We start from the raw sequence: 20828 nt of genomic DNA on the forward strand, positions 1-20828 counted from the left end.
AGGGACGGCCATCCTTCTCCGAGATGGCATAGACGCGACGGACGCGACTTACTTGCCGAACGGGCGAGGCATCGCACTCACATTTGGCGCAGTCCGCCTCATTAACGTCTACGCTCCCTCCGGTAATTCGCACCGTGGTGACAGGCATGTCTTCTATTCGGAGGAGGTAGCCCCACTTTTGCAAGGAAATATGGACCATTGTATAGTGGGCGGCGATTTTAACAGTGTTCTGTGGCCCGAGGACCAGATACCGCATTACGTCCCATGCCCGGCTCTACAAGCATTTATACGTGACCTCGCGCTCCACGACACATGGCTCTTACATCATGGGACCCAGAGTGGATATACGCACTTTACCAGCCATTCTGCCAGTCGTCTGGACCGGATATACGTCTCGCGTGCCTTCCGCACAGCAACCCGTGATGCAGAACTCTGGCCGACGGCTTCACGGACCATCTCGCGTACATCTGCACTGTCACCTTGCCCCGACAACTCACAAGACGCAGCAGGGGCCCGTGGACGCTGAACGTCTCCCTCCTTCGCGAGGAAGCGTGTCGGCGAGCAGTCACTGACACGTGGCGTCGATGTATCAGGCGCCTGCCCATGTATGCTTCCACGTTGCTGTGGTGGCTGGGATGTGTCAAACCTGCACTTCGAAAGACCTTGATGGCCTACGGGCGTGACAGATCGATCTGGCAAAGGGCAACATCGGAATTTTACTATACAGCGTTACGTGAGCTGGCGACGCAACCGCTGTCTCCCGAACGTCAGATGTCCGTACAACGCATCAAAGCTCGTCTACTTCGCATCAGGACAGAGCAGCTAGAAGGTGTCCGCATCCGTGCGCGAGTGCAAGACTGTATCCCCAACGAAACAGCGTCAGTGTACCACATTGTGCGCGAGAGGCGCCACCGCAAACGTCAGCTCATTACGGCGGTAAACACGGAGGACGGCGGCCGCGCAGTGACACAAACGGACATCGCCCACACGTTCGCCAGACACTATGGGACCTTGTACATGGAAGATCCGCGAAATGTACGTGATTATGACGAGCTGTTGCACGATTTTCCCGCCCCTCTGGACGTGGCACCCGATGATAGTCTGCTGTTGCCCATTTCACCCGACGAGCTGACATCGGCCTTGGCACGTGGAGCACCGAACAAGTCGCCTGGACCGGACGGTTTACCCCTGGAATTCTACCACACTTTTTACCACCTTATGGGTGACAAGTGGCTCCAAATGTTTCAAGACCTGATCCGCCCTGATTTCACTGTCCCCACAGAATTCACAGAAGGCATCTTGATCCCAGTACCGAAACCGAATGGTGGTTGTAGGTGGCAGGATTTTCGCCCACTCACACTCCTCAACAACGACTACAACATCTTCGCCCGTATCCTCCGCGCGCGTCTCCACACCGCTATCGGGAAAGCCATCCACACCGATCAAACGTGTTTAGGTGGTGTCAGCAACATTCATACGGCGTTAGGAGCATACCGCGACGTAATTGCTTTGACGGCGGCCAGCAAAATACGAGGCGCCCTTGTCGCCGTAGATTTTGACCACACATTCGACCGCGTCGACCACGGCTTCTTACGCGCAGTTTTGCAACACATGGGCCTCTCTCCGGAGTCTGCACAGGTGGTCCTTCGACTGGTCCATGGAGCGCGCTCCCGCATGATGGTCAACGGTTATCAGTCTGGTCACATTGTTGTTGGACAGTCAGTGCGACAAGGGTGCCCCCTGTCGGGTATATTATTTTCTGTAGCGCTTGAACCAGCTTTACATGGTCTACGGCAGCGATTAACTGGTATCTCCTTGCGGGACGTGACCTTTTGTTGTGGTGCATTCGCCGATGACGTGGTGTCCCTGGCCAGAGCAGAGGGTGAAGTGCATATGGCGCTAAAGTGGCTACGCCAGTACGGGGCGGTCGCTGGGGGCGTCATCAACGTGAAGAAGACAAAATACATGGATGTCGGATGGGGGCTTTCCCACACAACGGTGGTGCCCTTTGACAAGGTGCCCGTACTCAAGTGTTTAGGAGTGCAATTCTATAGCAATGTCCGCCGCACGGCGGCGGTTACGTACCGTCGGCTCCTACACCAGACACGTGCTCTGCTGCAGGACAACAAACTGCGTCGCTTGGATATGCTCCTCAGAATAGGTTATGTCAACACCTATCTTGTCTCAAAACTGAACTATTTCGCGCATATCCTTCCCTTGACGGCTACGATGGCCGACAGATTTCAAGCAGCATATGGACATTTCGTAAGCACCGGTCTGGTTTTTAAAGTCCGATACGCCACCCTGACACTGCCGCAGCGGGCGGGCGGTATCGGCTTAATTCATGTATATAACCGTGCGCGATCGCTTTATCTCAATACTATGCGTCGCAAGTGGACCTATGCCCACGCCACTCTGACGGGCACCCTGATAGCGGAAGTGGCACCACACTCTCTGCATCCCCCGGTTTCTGTAGGACACATTTCATCGGCACTCACCCACATCAGAGAGTTCTTGATTGACTTCAGCTACTTACGGTCAGAACTTCCGACGACACGGAAGCCCAGCACAAAAGACTATTATCGCCTCTATCAACAGCAGCAACCTGTAAATACGTTCACCCACAGTGTCGCCTGGAACACGGTGTGGCGAGCGGTACACACGCCTTTTCTACCTACGACGGTGCGTTCATTGTGGTACGTGGTTGTGAATGGGAAGTTCGCTACTCGTCAGAGGCTACATTCCATTCATCTGACGGACGACCGCTTGTGTCCGACATGCTCAGTCGCTGACTCGGATGCACACCGTCTGACGTGTGCCGCGACCAGCGAGTGCTGGCTACTGACGCAGCGCATGCTGGTGTTACTCTTGCGGCGATTGCCGGAGTCTATTTCCCCTGATGACGTATTGCCCCCCGACGGCGTATACTTTCCATCAACCAGAACGAACGCCGTTAACTGGCTAAAAGGCATGACCGTTTACTACATATTTTGCGATGCTCCCAAAGGCACACCCGACTTTTGGTCCCTATTGATGACGACACATGCAGCTTTCAGCCGCCACCCGAAGTGCTGAAATCGTTTCGAAAATTATTTAGGTTCATTATTTGCGGATCCTCCTGCTCACTGGGGCGTTCCGGGTATGAGACGCTGAAAATGAAGAAGACTCCTGGAGCATATTGATCCTCTACGGACGAGAAGACGACTCGGACGCTCGGCTACGGCAGTTGTAGGATCTTTCTTTGTAATGAAACAAAAATAAATCTCTAATACAAAAAAAATGTTATAAAAAATTAAAGAAATAAATAAATAAAACAACATCGACAAACCCACTACATCCTCTTCCTGATCCTTCGATCCTCGAACTCGAACACGTTGCTTGGGCGTGGCGGCGGGATGGCCAGGCTTCGGGTGTCGACCCCTGCCCTACCTGTCGTCCTGCTCCTGCAGCGGTTCATTAGATAAAAAAAAAAATATGTGGTCAGTGCGACAATATGTCAATCCCAAGGGCGTGGGTTCGATTCCCGGCTAGGTCGGAGATTTTTCTCCGCTCAGGGACTGGGTGTTGTGTTGTCCTGATTATCATCTTTTCATCCCCATAGACGCTCAAGTCTTCGAAGTGGCGTCAAATCGAAAGATTTGCACCAGGCGAACGGTCTACCTGACGGGAGGCCCTAGTCACACGACATTTACATTTTATTTAGGCAAGATTGTCTGGAACGTTACTATCCACTGGGTGCCTTGTCTCTAAGCAACATAGTACATGGCGTTGTCATCTGTTTCAGACTGCTGTACGTACGGGAATCGCATCATCAAATTTATTTTATTTAGCTTATGGCATATAACACATCATATAGAAAAGACATAAAAATCATAAGACACAGAAATAAAGAGTAGTCACAGTGTGTAACATATAGTTGTAGATATAAAAGTGTTTAAAGATAGTGTATATAACAAACAAAAGTTCACAAACAAACATCCAGATTTGTGACATAGTCTATTGCACTTTCAGTCGCGGTCAGAAACTCATTGGGGTCTCCTGCAAAACGTCTCAGAGGGCAATCTTCCACGATGTGACGAATCGTCTGCCGGTCCGCACCGCAGTCACATCTCGGGGTGGTAATTTTACCCCACCTGTGGAGGCTGTCTGCACATCTGCCGTTATTTGTCCGAATTCGATTCAGGGTCGTCCAAGTTTTCCTTGGTAAATTGAATCCTGGTGGTTGGACATTGATGCGTGGCATATTCTGCAGGTTTTGGGGCACAGATTCTCTCCACCGCATTTTCCAGAGGTTGCCATAATCCGGGTTAAGAGGATGCGCATTTTTTGCCTTTTTTAAAGAGGGGTGTCTTGAGCGCAATCTGTTCATCTCCAGGGCGGGAACATCCTTATGGATTGGCAGTTTCTCGTTGTTCAGCACTTTTCCATACTCGCGTAAGAGAGCGTTCTCTCTGCGCAGGTCCGGTGGGGGAATGTTGCTCAGTATAGGTAGCCAGTGTAAAGGCGTTGGCTTTATTGTTCCTGATACCATCCTCATTGTGTAGTTTAGTTGAGCATCGATCAAGCCTGTGTGTTTACTGTTTAGCCATACCGGTGCGGCATATTCTGCTGTTGTGTAGACAAGTCCCAGAGCCGAAGATCTCAGTACAGCCGCGGAAGAGCCCCACGTGGTCCCACATAGCTTCTGTATGATATTATTTCGAGTTTTAAGTTTTGCAGCTGTATTACGTAGGTGTTCCTTGAATGTTAGGGTTCTGTCAAAGGTGACGCCTAGATATATGGGGTAATTATTATGGTTTAGCTGCCTGTTTTCGAAATGAACGTTGAGCTTTCTTTTTGCTTGGGCATTGTCGAGGTGAAAGCATGTCACCTCCGTTTTTGTCGCGTTTGGCCGTAATCTCCACCTTCGGAAGTAATCTCCCAGCTTTGTTAGATCCGCAGTTAATGTGTTTTCCGTTGCTCCATTGATCTGCCTCTTGCAGCTATTGCCCAGTCGTCGGCATATCCGAATTTTTGAGAAGTGGTTTCAGGTAAGTCAGATATGTAGAGGTTAAACATCAATGGCGCCAGAACGGAGCCTTGTGGTAAACCATTGTTGAGCTTCATTTGGTCACTTTTTAAGTCGCCCATTACGACTCTGAAACTTCTATCTGTGAGCATGTTATCAATGAGGTTGGCCAGCTTATTACATGGTATGACCCGCAGCAACTTAAATATCAGGCCTTGTCGCCAAACGGTATCATAAGCGGCTGATAGGTCAATAAAGGCTACTGATGTTTTGAGTTTTTTCTGAAAGCTCGCCTCTATATGAGTTGCTAGGGAGAGGATCTGGTCGGTGCAACTGCGGTTGGGTCGAAAACCTGCCTGTTCAATCGGTACCACTTCAAGAATTTTTCCGTTTATTCTGTTGTAGATGATACGTTCCAACAGCTTATAGACACAGTTCAGCAGAGCGATAGGCCGGTAGTTTTGTGGCATGTCATTAGGTTTGCCTGGCTTTAGTATCGCAATAATCTTTGCTCGTTTAAGCTGGTGTGGGATATTACCCATTTCTAAAATATCTGTTAAGAAGTTTGTGAGCCATGTTCTAGTATATTTTCCACAGTGAAGTAGGGATTCCGGGTGGATGCCATCGAAGCCGGGAGCCTTGCCACTTTTGATTTTTGACAAGGCTGCTGCAACTTCTTCCGCTGTGATAGGCTGGGAAAATTCGGAGGTAGGCGATGCCCTTTGTTTTAAGGATCTTAATTCATGTTTGACGGTCGTGGTGTGTGTTCTGTCCCTTGGTGCTCTTGAGGTTTTAACTATGTGTGCGGCCACATTGTTAGGGGTTATCGGGTGGGTGTGTTTTATTTTACGTTTACTGCCTCCCAGGTTACGGAGTAGGGTCCATGCTTGCCTACTGGATTTAGTGAAATCTAGATTCTCCACGGTGTCCATCCATTTTTCCCGTCGAGCTGCGTCTAAGCTGTGCAACAGTTCGTCCGCGATTTCTTGGTTGTTGGTTTCGGTAAATTCCTGGTACAGGTCTTCGGATCTCTCATTCCGGCCAGGGATGTACTCTTTCCGGTAGCCTCTGGGTACATTCCTCTTAGCCGTGGCGATGACTGCTCCCACAAATCTGTCATAGTTGTCCCTATTCGGGGGTATCCAACCTAGACACTTGTCAAGGTTTTCTGCAAAGGTGGCCCAGTCTGCCTTCTGGAAATTCCATCGTGGGCGAGGAAAGGATTTTATGATTGGGATGTTAATTCCGACTTTTAAGATAACAGGGCGATGCTGGCTATGTGGGAAATCAGACAGGACTTCACGAGTTGCGGCTAGCGGTTGTTTGTTTTTGTTTTTAGTGACAAAACATAAATCAGGGTTATAATCTCGTCTCCATGCTGCTGATCGAAATGTTCCGCGGTCCTTGGCGTCGAAAATCAGGTGGGTGTTAGTCTCCTCACTCCAGCTCATCAGGGATTCACCGTTCTGGTCGTTTCGTGCGTACTTCCAGTTCTCATGGTGACTATTAAAGTCTCCTACGTAGATAGCAGGGTGGGGATATTCTTGGAGTACTTCTGGAGGCCATGGACAGCCGGGAGGCTTATAGATGTTAACTATAATGGTCTCGCCAATTTTGACAGCAACTTCATGTATGTTGTTGTCTGTAGATATCTTACACAGGGAAGCATTTTCTATCTTATTTCGTATGTAGGTTGCCACGCCGTAATTACGGTGATAGGTGGCTCCCAGTATCTCGAATCCAGGGATTTTTCCTCTAGAGGCCAGCTGATCTATGTTTTCCGCATGAGTCTCTTGTATCGCGACTACGTCGATTTTGTTGTGAGTGAGAACTCTCTGGAGAAATTCACATTTTCTCCTACTTATGCCTTCAATGTTTAGGTGGCAGACTCGGAGGCACGGTCCGAGTGCTCTAGTCAATTCTTCATCGTTTATTTGGTCGGTATCACTCATGATGTGTTTACCAGGAGATCCAGCACAGGATTATCTGGATTATCTGGTTGCCTTTAGTGCTAGTTCATTTAGCGTTACCCAGGGTGCACGTGTAGTATTCTACTACGGACGCGAACTAGCCTTACACCCCATCATCAAAATATTACTGCGAGACGCAAATGAACCTATAGATAGTAAACTCATTATGCCTCCACTGGATAAATACGCTGACAATAAGTCTGACTAAATGTAATGTAATAGTCATTGTAAGATACAGTGGTATACATGGCGGTGATTAAATACTAATGCCATAGTGATTATGTCTATTTTTAGTTACGTTTTCTGGACACAGGTGTTGTTAAGCTTTTAAGAACTTTCGATTTCGTGGGTTTGCAAGATCCACGAACTCATGCACATAACTGTACTCTTTGTCTGTGTAGGGGGTGGGGATGGGGAGTCCAGTCTCGAATTTTTGAATGGCATCATGTTCGCAGTCGACTGTACTGTTTATTATAATTTCCGATATTAAATTTCGACCTTTAGTTATTTTCAAGTGCTTAAGGTGCTGAAAACACAGAAATTCTCAGTGTTAGTAAAATGAATAAAAACCATGTGCTGAATGCTGACTGGAGCCACAGAGGTTCACATATTTTCACTCATTTTATTAATATTGATAAGTGCTGTGTTTTCAGTACCTGAACCATTTGAAAATGTCAAAGATCGAAATTACAATTGAAGGGCTATCAGCAAAAACCCCACTAGTCAAAAAACTCGAGGAATGAGTTAGCCGCGCGATCATGTAATGTGCAGCATTACGCACGCGAAAACACAACCGCCTTTGTCAAAAACACGTCAAGTCATACTGTATAGGCCTCTAAAAAATACGTCGATTCTGCAAGAACCCCACAAGTATGGAGTGTTGCTAGTTTTGTTTACAACCTCCCTCGTTCTTCTACGTTATACTCTTGTTCTCCAAGTTTTTACGTTAATATGGACCTATGTAGAAGACAAAAAGTCAGGATAATATTCAAAAGTGTGGGGTGGAGGAGGAGGAGGTGATTAGTGTTTAACGTCCAAAAGACAGTGAGGTCATTAGAGACGGAGCGCAAATTCTGAGTAGGCAAGGATAGGGAATAAAATCAGCCGTGCCCTTTCGAAGGAACCATCTGGGCATTAGCCTGAAGCACTTTAGGAAAATCACGGAAAATCTAAATCAGGATGGCCTCACGCGGGTTTGAAACGTCGCCCTCCCGAATGCGAGTCCAGTGTGCTAACCACTGCTCCACCACGCTCGGTAAAGTGCGTGGTGAAGAGCACACTGATCACGTTGTGAAATTGGTACTAGTGCACCTAACTGGGGAGGACAGCTGGTTCGTAGCATTACGTACACTACTGGCCATTAAGATTGCTACACCACAAAGATGACGTGCTACAGGCGCGAAATTTAACCGACAGAAGAAGATGCTGTGATATGCAAATGATTAGCTTTTCAGAGCATTCACACAAGGTTGGCGCCGGTGGCGACACCTACAACGTGCTGACATGAGGAAAACTTTCAACCGATTTCTCATACACAAACAGCAGTTGACCGGCGTCGCCTGGTGAAACGTTGTTGTGATGCTTCGTGGAAGGAGGAGAAATGCGTAACATCACATTTCCGACTTTGATAAATGTCAGATTGTAGCCTATCGCGACTGCGGTTTATCGTATCGCGACAATGCTTCTCGCATTGGTCGAGATACAATGACCGTTAGCAGAATATGGAATCGGTGAGTTCAGGAGGGTAATACGGAACGCCGTGCTGGATCCCAACGGCCTCGTATCATTAGCAGTCGAGATAACAGGCATCTTATCCTCATTGCTGTAACGGATCGTGCAGCCACGTCTCGATCCCAGAGTCAACAGATGGGGACATTTGCAAGACAACAAACATCTGCACGTTCGACGACGTTTGCAGCAGTATGGACTATCAGCTCGGAGACCATGGCTGCGGTTACCCTTGACGCTGCATCATAGACAGGAGCGCCAGCCGCGCGGGATTAGCCGAGCGGTCTGGGCCGCTGCAGTCATGGACTGCGTGGCTGGCCCCGGTGGAGGTTCGAGTCCTCCCTTGGGTATGGATGTGTGTGTTTGTCCTTAGGATAATTTTGGTTAAGTAGTGTGTAAGTTTAGGGACTGATGTCCTTAGCAGTTAAGTCCCATAAGATTTCACACACATTAGAACAACAGGAGCGCCTGTGATGGTGTTCTCAACGACGAACCTGGGGGCACGAATGGCAAAACCTCATCTTTTCGGATGAATCCAGGTCTGTTTACAGCGTCATGACGGCGGCATCCGTGTTTGGCGACGTCGTGGTGCACGCACATTAGAAGGGTGTATTCGTCATCGCCATACTGGTGTAACACCCGGCGTGATAATATGGGGTGCCATTAGTCACACGTCTCGGTCACCTCTTGTTCGCATTGGCCGCACTTTGAACAGTGGACGTTACATTTCAGATGTTTTACGATCCGTGGCTCTACCCTTCATTCGATCCCTGCGAAACCCTACATTTCAGCAGGATAGTGCACGACCGCATGTTGCAGGTCCTATACGGGCCTTTCTGGATACAGAAAATGTTCGACTGCTGCCCTGGCCAGCACATTCTCCAGATCTCTTATCAATTGAAAACGTCTGCTCAATGGTGACCAATCAACTGGCTCGCTACAGTACGCCAGTCACTACTCTTGATGAACTGTGGCACCGTGTTGAAGCTGCATGGGCAGCTGTACCTGTACACGCCACCCAAGCTGTGTTTGACTCAATGCCCGGGCGTACCAAGGCCGTTATTACGGCTAGAGGTGGTTTTTCTGGGTACTGATTTCTTAGGATCTATGCACCCAAATTGCGTGAAAATGTAATCACATGTCAGTTCTAGTATAATATATTTGTCCTGTGAATACCCTTTTACCATATGCATTTCTTCTTGGTGTAGCAATTTTAATGGCCAGTGGTGTATTTATTGTACAGTAATTTTTTTATTGGTATCGCATACGTTATCATAAGGTGATCACTTTTAAAAAATCCCTGTCTGAAATAGCTCAGCCGTCAGTTTTATCTCTATTTGTCGTTATCCTTATTTTCTTTGGGGTACACAGATTTGAAGCAGGGAATGTCATAATATACAGATATTTTGAAAATGAGGGAAAGAAGATTCCCAGCGAGGTTATCTCAATACTGCTACACTTCATAAACAGCATCAGACACTCAGAGTTAACGGAGGAGCTGGATTTAATAAGTGACAGTTGTTCTGTGCAAAACAAAAATATAACAATAGTTTACTTCCTCTTCTGTGTAGGGCATATTTAAAAAAAAATTAAGGAGTTACGTACCTTTTCCCTCCTCGTGGTCTTAACTACCCCAGATTTTTCACTCGTTTCTGTTTAACGCAGGAAGTAAATCACAGCCAACTTCACGAAACATGGGGTGACACTATTCTGAAGATGCGAACGCGTACGTCTCCTTTTTTTTGTTTTTATGGAGATATTCACCCCCCCTCCCCTCCCCCCACGATATCAAGGATTTTAAGAAAGCAGCCGTCAGTTTGTTATAAAAAAACTCCAAAGCCATCATTCAGGCTTTATGGAGTTCGATCTACGGAATTTGAATTCAAAAACAAAGCTGTACATTTCTAAGACGCGTACTATGGTATCTGGAGCCCACATTCTGTCATAAAGTGAAACTTGCAAAGGTTAAAGACGTATTAAAACTTGCGGAATACCTCGGTAATTGTGCAAGCAAAGAGAACTACTAAAGACTTTTGGGCACAGCTACACCAGCGAATTCACCTACAACCAGATGTGGTTACGAAACAGACAATGGTGATAATAGTGACGGAGGTGAAGATTAATGTATTGAGAAATCATTGTATGCTTTATATCACATTTCCGTCTTCTGTCTTCAATAAATAATTATTTAACTAACACAAGTCGTAAATTATAACTTCAACATGACAATAATATCTATATGGTATGTAATTATAGTATTATTAAGCATTATATTAATTGCGTTTTTATTGAATTCTGTAAAGACCCCGCTAGTCCAATCCATTTTCCTTCTCCACACCAACAGAATGTAATTTGGTATCACTCAGTTACTTCTGATAACATTCATGATGCCTACAGAATATTTAGACAAAACAAAAACCACCTACCTATTTATGGGACGAAGATAAGCGGTTTTCTTCCTTTTCCCAAGATGGTGATTTTCTTTTTAGCGAGGATTTTTTACTGGCAACCCCTCAATTCTGCAATTATAATAATAAATCACGGGGCTCTTGCGAAACCTCTACACTTTCATAGTTTTACATAATGACAGCATTTGGAATAATTGTTGATGGTTTAAGGGTAGTTGTGGGAATGTAGAGAAAACATCTTTAAAAACGAACCGAGTGACGTGAATTTATCATATATCCTTGTACAAACATTTCCATGCACATAATTCTGAACAAAATCCTTTACAGAGCATTAAAAAACTTCGGTGTAAACAATTTTTCACTTAAGAATGTAATCTTTCTTTGCTTTTTGTTGTTAATTTTCTTTAAGGGGTACAAAAATATTAGATGATTTAGTTATTGTTGAAAAGGCTACATACAATTCTCCGTGAGTAAAGACGGCATTTGGTAAATACAAACTTGCTCTCTTAAACGTTCGTACCTGAGATTTCTTTATAGTGATCGCGAACGCAATTTTAACAGGTAACTGTCTTCTTGCCAATTAAAAAGGCATGTATGGGTCAGGTTTCAATCATATGGTGTTAAGTTTATCTACGGTATTACTACAGCTTTCCCGATGTCAGTGGACTGAACATTCTACATCTACATCTACATCTACATGATTGATCTGCGATTCACAACTATGCTTCTGGCAGATAATTCATCGAACCACCTTCAAACTATTTACCATTCCGTTCTCGAACGGGGCGCGGCGAAAACGAACACTTCAATCTTTCTGTGTGACGTGTGATTTCTCGTATTTTTTATAATGAATTATTCCAGGTATCTCATCATCATCATCATTTAAGACTGATTATGCCTTTCAGCGTTCAGTCTGGAGCGTAGTTCCCACTTATAAAATTCCTCCATGATCCCCTATTCAGTGCTAACAATGGTGCCTCTTCTGATGTTAAACCTATTACTTCAAAATCATTCTTAACCGAATCCAGGCACCTTCTCCTTGGTCTGCCCCGACTCCTCCTATCCTCTGCTGCTGAACCCATGAGTCTCTTGGGTAACCTTGCTTCTCCCATGCGTGTAACATGCCCCACCATCTAAGCCTGTTCGCCCTGACTGCTACATCTATAGAGTTCATTCCCAGTTTTTCTTTGATTTCCTCATTGTGGACACCCTCCTGCCATTGTTCCCATCTACTAGTACCTGCAATCACCCTAGCTACTTTCATATCCGTAACCTCAACCTTATTGATAAGGTAACCTGAATCCACCCAGCTTTCGTTCCCATACAACAAAGTTGGTCGAAAGATTGAACGGTGCACAGATAACTTAGTCTTGGTACTCACTTCCTTCTTGCAGAAGAGAGTAGATTGTAGCTGAGCGCTCACTGCATTAGCTTTGCTACACCTCGCTTCCAGTTCTTTCACTATGTTGCCATCCTGTGAGAATATGCATCCTAATTACTTGAAACCGTCCACCTGTTCTAACTTTGTTCCTCCTATTTGGCACTCAATCCGTTTATATCTCTTTCCCACTGCCATTACTTTCGTTTTGGAGATGTTAATCTTCATACCATAGTCCTTACATTTCTGATCTAGCTCTGAAATATTACTTTGCAAACTTTCAATCGAATCTGCCATCACAACTAAGTCATCCGCATATGCGAGACTGCTTATTTTGTGTTCACATATCTCAATCTCACCTAGCCAGTTTATTGTTTTCAACATACGATCCATAAATAATATGAACAACAGTGGAGACAGGTTGCAGCCTTGTCTTACCCCTGAAACTACTCTGAACCATGAACTCAATTTACCGTCAACTCTATCTGCTGCCTGACTATCTATGTAAAGACCTTTAATTGCTTGCAAAAGTTTGCCTCCTATTCCATAATCTCGTAGAACAGACAATAACTTCCTTCTAGGAACCCGGTCATATGCCTTTTCTAGGTCTATAAAGCATCGATACAATTCCCTGTTCCACTCGTAACACTTCTCCATTATTTGCCGTAAGCTAAAGATCTGGTCCTGACAACCTGTAAGAGGCCTAAACCCACACTGATTTTCATCTAATTTGTCCTCAACTAATACTCGCACTTTCCTTTCAACAATACCTAGGAAGATTTTACCCACAACGCTGATTAATCCAGGTATCTGTTCCATCAAAATGTAGCGTGCATGCGAACTGACTTTTCTGTACAACTTTTATAAACGTAAATAGACCACCAAATGTAACATTTACAGGTTTACTTGAGAATGGCGCTATAGCTGAAACAAGCTTGTAGTAAAGAAGAAGGATTACAATTAAACTATTTACAGCTTGCCTGGAATTATTCGTTACAAAGTGTCATATTATTTCATATTCTGTGCTGCGGGTCCAACTGAAAAGAAGATGTTGATTCTCTTATTTTATTATTGTCATCATTATTCCCTATGAAGCTGGGCACCAACAAAATGTTTTCACACCCTGAGCACAAAGTTGATGGCTGATATTTCATGAGCAGATCCTTCCGCAACAAAGTTGCCTTTGCTTTAATGACTGCGACCCGAACTCGCGTATCACATCCGCAGCACTCTCATCCATACTTCGATAACACAAAACTAGCCACCCTTCTTTGAACTTTTTCTATGTCCTCTGTCAGTCCTATGTCATGCTGCTCCCACACCGCTCAGCAGTACTACAGAAGAAGGTGGACAAGCACAGTGCAATGGCTCTCTTTAGTAGAACTGTTGCATTTCCTAAGTGTTGTGCTAATAAATCGCAGTCTTTGGCTTACTTTTCTCACAAAATTATCTATGTGATCGTTTAAGTTACTCAGAATTGTAATCCACAACTATTTAGTTGAATTTAAGGCCTTTAGATTTGTGTGTTTTGTCGCGAAACCGAAATTTAGCTGATTTCTTTTAGTACTCAAGTGACTGACTTCACACTGTTCATTATGTAGAGCCAATTGCTGCTTTTCGCACCATACAGATACCTTGTCTAATTCGTTTTGCAATTTGTTTTGATCGGTTCATGACTTTACAAGACGGTAAATCACAGCATCATCTACAATCTAAGAGGTCTAATCAGATTGTCTCCTAAATCTTATACGTAGATCAGGAACAGTAGGGGGCCTATAACACATCCTTGGAGTAGCTGTCAGATTTAGAGACTGAAGTTCGTTGTGGTAACTATTAAAAGCTTCTCGCATTTAAGTTCGTGCTAAATTTCGAGCTTCTCTACAACTTTGTCAATTTTGGGGTTTTGCATTTTTTGAAATTTGGCATGACTTTTTTCATTGGTTCTGCAGCAGTGTTGTGACCTATTTTATGTACCATGGGGAGCAGCACCTCCTCTTATTAGCTTATTTGATATACACTCCTGGAAATGGAAAAAAGAACACATTGACACCGGTGTGTCAGACCCACCATACTTGCTCCGGACACTGCGAGAGGGCTGTACAAGCAATGATCACACGCACGGCACAGCGGACACACCAGGAACCGCGGTGTTGGCCGTCGAATGGCGCTAGCTGCACAGCATTTGTGCACCGCCGCCGTCAGTGTCAGCCAGTTTGCCGTGGCATACGGAGCTCCATCGCAGTCTTTAACACTGAACCGTATGTGCAGTTGACGGACTTTGAGCGAGGGCGTATAGTGGGCATGCGGGAGGCCGGGTGGACGTACCGCCGAACTGCTCAACACGTGGGGCGTGAGGTCTCCACAGTACATCGATGTTGTCGCCAGTGGTCGGCGGAAGGTGCACGTGCCCGTCGACCTGGGACCGGACCGCAGCGACGCACGGATGCACGCCAAGACCGTAGGATCCTACGCAGTGCCGTAGGGGACCGCACCGCCACTTCCCAGCAAATTAGGGACACTGTTGCTCCTGGGGTATCGGCGAGGACCATTCGCAACCGTCTCCATGAAGCTGGGCTACGGTCCCGCACACCGTTAGGCCGTCTTCCGCTCACGCCCCAACATCGTGCAGCCCGCCTCCAGTGGTGTCGTGACAGGCGTGAATGGAGGGACGAATGGAGACGTGTCGTCTTCAGCGATGAGAGTCGCTTCTGCCTTGGTGCCAATGATGGTCGTATGCGTGTTTGGCGCCGTGCAGGTGAGCGCCACAATCAGGACTGCGTACGACCGAGGCACACAGGGCCAACACCCGGCATCATGGTGTGGGGAGCGATCTCCTACACTGGCCGTACACCACTGGTTATTGTCGAGGGGACACTGAATAGTGCACGGTACATCCAAACCGTCATCGAACCCATCGTTCTACCATTCCTAGACCGGCAAGGGAACTTGCTGTTCCAACAGGACATTGCACGTCCGCTTGTATCCCGTGCCACCCAACGTGCTCTAGAAGGTGTAAGTCAACTACCCTGGCCAGCAAGATCTCCGGATCTGTCCCCCATTGGCATGTTTGGGACTGGATGAAGCGTCGTCTCACGCGGTCTGCACGTCCAGCACGAACGCTGGTGCAACTGAGGCGCCAGGTGGAAATGGCATGGCAAGCCGTTCCACAGGACTACATCCAGCATCTCTACGATCGTCTCCATGGGAGAATAGCAGCCTGCATTGCTGCGAAAGGTGGATATACAATGTACTAGTGCCGACATTGTGCATGCTCTGTTGCCTGTGTCTATGTGCCTGTGGTTCTGTCAGTGTGATCATGTGATGTATCTGACCCCAGGAATGTGTCAATAAAGTTTCCCCTTCCTGGGACAATGAATTCACGGTGTTCTTATTTCAATTTCCAGGAGTGTATATTTCCTAATGGCCATCGATACTGTTTCTTTGAATTTAAACCACATCTCGTCTACACTTGCATAGGATCGGAAAGAGTGGAAACTGTCTCTTAGGAAGGTGTCAAACGAATTTTTATCTGCTTTTTTAAATAGATGCATTTTATGTTTATTTTTGGTGGGTTTTGATATTACGGTATCTACTCTCGCTACAACAACCCTGTGGTCACTAATCCCTGTAACGGTCATGATACTCCCTATTTGGTCAGAATCATTTGTCTCAAAGAGGTCAAGTATGCTTTCAAACCGTTCATACTTAGAGTGGGCTCTTGAATTAATTTTTCAAAATAATTTTCTGACAAAACATTCAGTACAATTTCGGACGACATTTTATAACTGCCACCGTCTTTAAACATGTATTTTTGCTAACATATCGAGGGTAGACTGAAGTCGCCACCAACGATAATTGTGTGAGTAGAGTACCTATTTGAAATGATACTCAAGTTTTCTTTGAACTGTTCAGCAACTGTATCACACTAGAACAGTAAAAGAACAATCATTAATTTATTCCAACGATAATTGTGTGAGTAGAGTACCTATTTGAAATGAGACTCAAGTTTTCTTTGAGCTGTTCAGCAACTGTATCACATTGTAACAGTAAAAGAACAATCATTAATTTATTCCTTTGTCAACTATAATCGTTACCCATACTCACTTACAGGAATCATCCGCTTCAGCTTCACTGCAGGGTAAACTACTTATGACAGCAATCCTTTCTGAACACGGTTAGGTTCTTCGTAGAAAATTCGTCTGAACTTATTTCCGGGATTAGCCAGCTTTCCTACCCTCTAACCCCCCCCCCCCCAACCTCCCCTCTCCCCCCCCCCCCTAAAGTACAGTACCCTCCATACAGCCCCAGGCATCTGTGTAGCCGCTTCTTGTGAGTAGTAGACCTCTGGTCTATTACGTAGAACCCAGAAACCCACCGCCGTGACGCAAGTTGAAGAATCCGCAGCCTACATGGTCGCAGAAACGCCTGAGCGTCTGATTCAGACCCTCCACTCTTCTCTGTGCCAAACGACCATAGTCACTTATCTACATCTACATCTACATTTATACTCCGCAAGCCACCCAACGATGTGTGGCGGAGGGCACTTTACGTGCCACTGTCATTACCTCCCTTTTCTGTTCCAGTCGCGTATGGTTTGCGGGAAGAACGAATGTCGGAAAGCCTCCGTGCGCGCTCGAATCTCTCTCATTTTACATTCGTGATCTCCTCGGGAGGTATAAGTAGGGGGAAGCAATATATTCGATACCTCATCCAGAAACGCACCCTCTCGAAACCTGGCGAGCAAGCTACACCGCAATGCAGAGCGCCTCTCTTGCAGAGACTGCCACTTGAGTGTGCTAAACATCTCCGTAACGCTATCACGGTTACCAAATAACCCTGTGACGAAACGCGCCGCTCTTCTTTGGATTTTCTCTATCTCCTCCGTCAACTCGATCTGGTACGGATCCCACACTGATGAGCAATATCAAGCATAGGTCGAACGAGTGTTTTGTAAGCCACCTCCTTTGTTGATGGACAACATTTTCTAAGGACTCTCCCAATGAATCTCACCCTGGTACCCGCCTTACTAAAAATTAATTTTATATGATCATTCCACTTCAAATCGTTCCGTACGCATACTCCCTGATATTTTACACAAGTAACTGCTACCAGTGTTTGTTCCGCTATAATATAATCATACAATAAAGGTTCCTTCTTTCTATGTATTCGCAATACATTACATTTGTCTATGTTAAGGGTCAGTTGCCACTCCCTGCACCAAGTGCCTATCTGCTGCAGATCTTCCTGCATTTCGCTACAATTTTCTAATGCCGCAACTTCTCTGTATACTACAGCATCATCCGCGAAAAGCCGCATGGAACTTCCGACACTATCTACTAGGTCATTTATATATATTGTGAAAAGCAATGGCCCCACAACACTCCCCCGTGGCACGCCAGAAGTTACTTTAACGTCTGTAGACGTCTCTCCATTGAGAACAACATGCTGTGTTCTGTTTGCTAAAAACTCTTCAATCCAGCCACACAGCTGGTCTGATATTCCGTAGGCTCTTACTTTGTTTATCAGGCGACAGTGCGGAACTGTATCGAACGCCTTTCGGAAGTCAAGGAAAATAGCATCTTCCTGGGAGTTAGCATCTAATAGTTTCTGGGTCTCATGAACAAATAAAGCGAGTTGGGTCTCACACGATTGCTGTTTCCGGAGTCCATGTTGATTCCTACAGAGGAGATTCTGGGTCTGCAGAAACGATATGATATGTGAGCAAAAAACATGTTCTAAAATTCTACAACAGATCGATGTCAGAGATATAGTTTTATAGCTTTGTGCATCTGCTCGACGACCCTTCTTGAAGACTGGGACTACCTGTGCTCTTTTCCTATCATTTGGAACCTTCCGTTCCTCTAGAGACTTGCGGTACCCGGCTGTTAGAAGGGGGGCAAGTTCTTTCGCGTACTCTGTGTAGAATCGAATTGGTATCCGGTCAGGTCCAGTGGACTTTCCTCTGTTGAGTCATTCCAGTTGCTTTTCTATTCCTTGGACACTTATTTCGATGTCAGCCATTTTTTTCGTTTGTGCGAGGATTTAGAGAAGGAACTGCAGTGCGGTCTTCATCTGTGAAACAGCTTTGGAAGAAGGTGTTTAGTATTTCAGCTTTACGCGTGTCATCCTCTGTTCGAATACCATCATCATCCCGGAGTGTCTGGATTTGCTGTTTCGAGCCATTTACTGATATAACGTAAGACCAGAAGTTCCTAGGATTTTCTGTCAAGTCGGTACATAGAATTGAACTTTCTAATTCACTGAACGCTTCACGCATAGCCCTCCTTACGCTAACTTTGACATAGTTTATCTTCTGTTTGTCTGAGAGGTTTTGGCTGCGTTTAAACTTGGAGTGAAGCTCTCTTTGCTTTCGCAGTAGTCTCCCAACTCTGTTGCTGAACCACGGTGGAATTTCCCCGTCCTCACAGTTTTACTCGGCACATACCTGTCTAAAACGCATTTTACCATTGCCTTGAACTTTTTCCATAAACACTCAACATTGTCAGTGTCGGAACAGAAATTTTCGTTTTGATCTGTTAGGTAGTCCTAAATCAGCCTTCTATTACTCTAGCTAAACAGATTCACCTTCCTCGCTTTTTTTATATTCCTATTTACTTCCATATTCAGGGATGCTGCAACGGCCTTATGATCACTGATTCCCTGTTCTGCGCTTGCAGAGTCGAAAAGTTCGGGTCTGTTTGTTATCAGTACGTCCAAGATGTTATCTCCACGAGTCGGTTCTCTGTTTAATTGCTCGAGGTAAGTTTAGGATAGTGCACTCAGTATAATGTCACTCGATGCTCTGTCCCTACCACCCGTCCTAAACATCTGAGTGTCCCAGTCTATATCTGGTAAATTGAAATCTCCACCTAAGACTATAATATGCTGAGAAAATTTATGTTAAATGTATGTCCACAGTGTTGCAGTTGGTGAGCTCCCCTTTGTCTCTCAAGAAAGACTGTCAATCCTTACTACTTCAAGTAGCTGCCCAAAACTAAAGAGAATCTCTTCCGAGCCAAAGTGATACACATTATTACTTTCAACATGAGCCACAACCTGCAGTTGGCTGCGCCGTGCGCTCTCTGGAAGCAATCTTTCGTCATCTGGAATGCCTCCTACCCGCATGCACACGAAGTGCGCACTGAATTCCCTCCTCTCGACCGCCCGAAACAGTGAGACTAGCGCAGCCGAATTACTTCGTCTCCCAGGCGCGCCGTACGCACATCAAACTGCGTGCCATTTAGGAGACTAAGAATGTGTGGAAGACCTCCATGTGGGCCTGTTGCAGGGACTCTGTGGTTCTCTGCCGGCTCCGCATTGGCCATGTGGCTAACGCATGGCTACCTCCTCCGTCTGCCGGCCGCTGTGGCCGAGCGGTTCTAGGCGCTTCAGTCCGAAACTGGGCTGCTGCTACGGTGGCAGGTTCGAATCCTGCCTCGGGCATGGATGTGTGTGATGTCCTTAGGTTAGTTAGGTTTAAGTAGCTGTAAGTCTAGGGGACCGATGACCTCAGATGTTAAGTCCCATAGTGCTTAGAGCCATTTGAACCATTTCCTCCGTCGCGAGGACCCACCTCGGTGTCACCGTGGCTCACATATGACTGTCGTCGACATCTTGCAGAAATGCCCAATTTTAGCCCCTCCTTGGCCGGCTTTTAACTTTCCCAGCACCTTACCTTCGGTGTTGGGTGAATGTGCCTCAACAGCAGATTTAGTTTTACGTTTTATTCGTGAGGGTTTTTTTTATTGTACCATCTAAGGGTGGGCATTTAGTCTTTTCACCGGGGCCGCCACTCTCCCTCCATTTTAACTCTGTCGCACTTTCTTTGCATTTGTTTGTCTTGGTGGTCGTCTTTTCCATACATGTGTTCATCTCGCCTTGTCTTTTTGAGGTGGACATTTTAATGTGTTGCAGAGTGGCTGGCTCATCCGCTTTCATTACTGTGTTCAGCCAGCCCAGACCATCTGCTCTATGGTTTTAATACCTCCTTCTGCTTTTCCTTGTGCTGTATGTTTTCCCCGTTTTTTGTTCGTTCCATTCGTTTTCTTTTTAGGTGTGGTTCCCCATTCCTTTTCACCCCTTTACTTTCTCAAACGTACTTTGGGAGTTTTTGTACCTTGAGCCTTGCTTGCGTCAGGAAAAAGAGACTGATTACCCTGTAGTTTGGTCCCTTTATAACCTAAACCAACGAACGAAAGCGACCCGAAGGTGTCCGAAGCACTTCGGTTGCAATATCGTTACTCTTATGTTTCTCAAAACTAGTGAAATTTGATAAACTAAAACGATAGACTCGTAGGGTAACCATGAGAGACTGTCATACTAAAAACTGGGTTAAA

Source organism: Schistocerca americana, chromosome 1, assembly GCF_021461395.2.
Source record: "Schistocerca americana isolate TAMUIC-IGC-003095 chromosome 1, iqSchAmer2.1, whole genome shotgun sequence".
In the NCBI taxonomy this organism is placed as follows: Eukaryota; Metazoa; Arthropoda; class Insecta; order Orthoptera; family Acrididae; genus Schistocerca; species Schistocerca americana.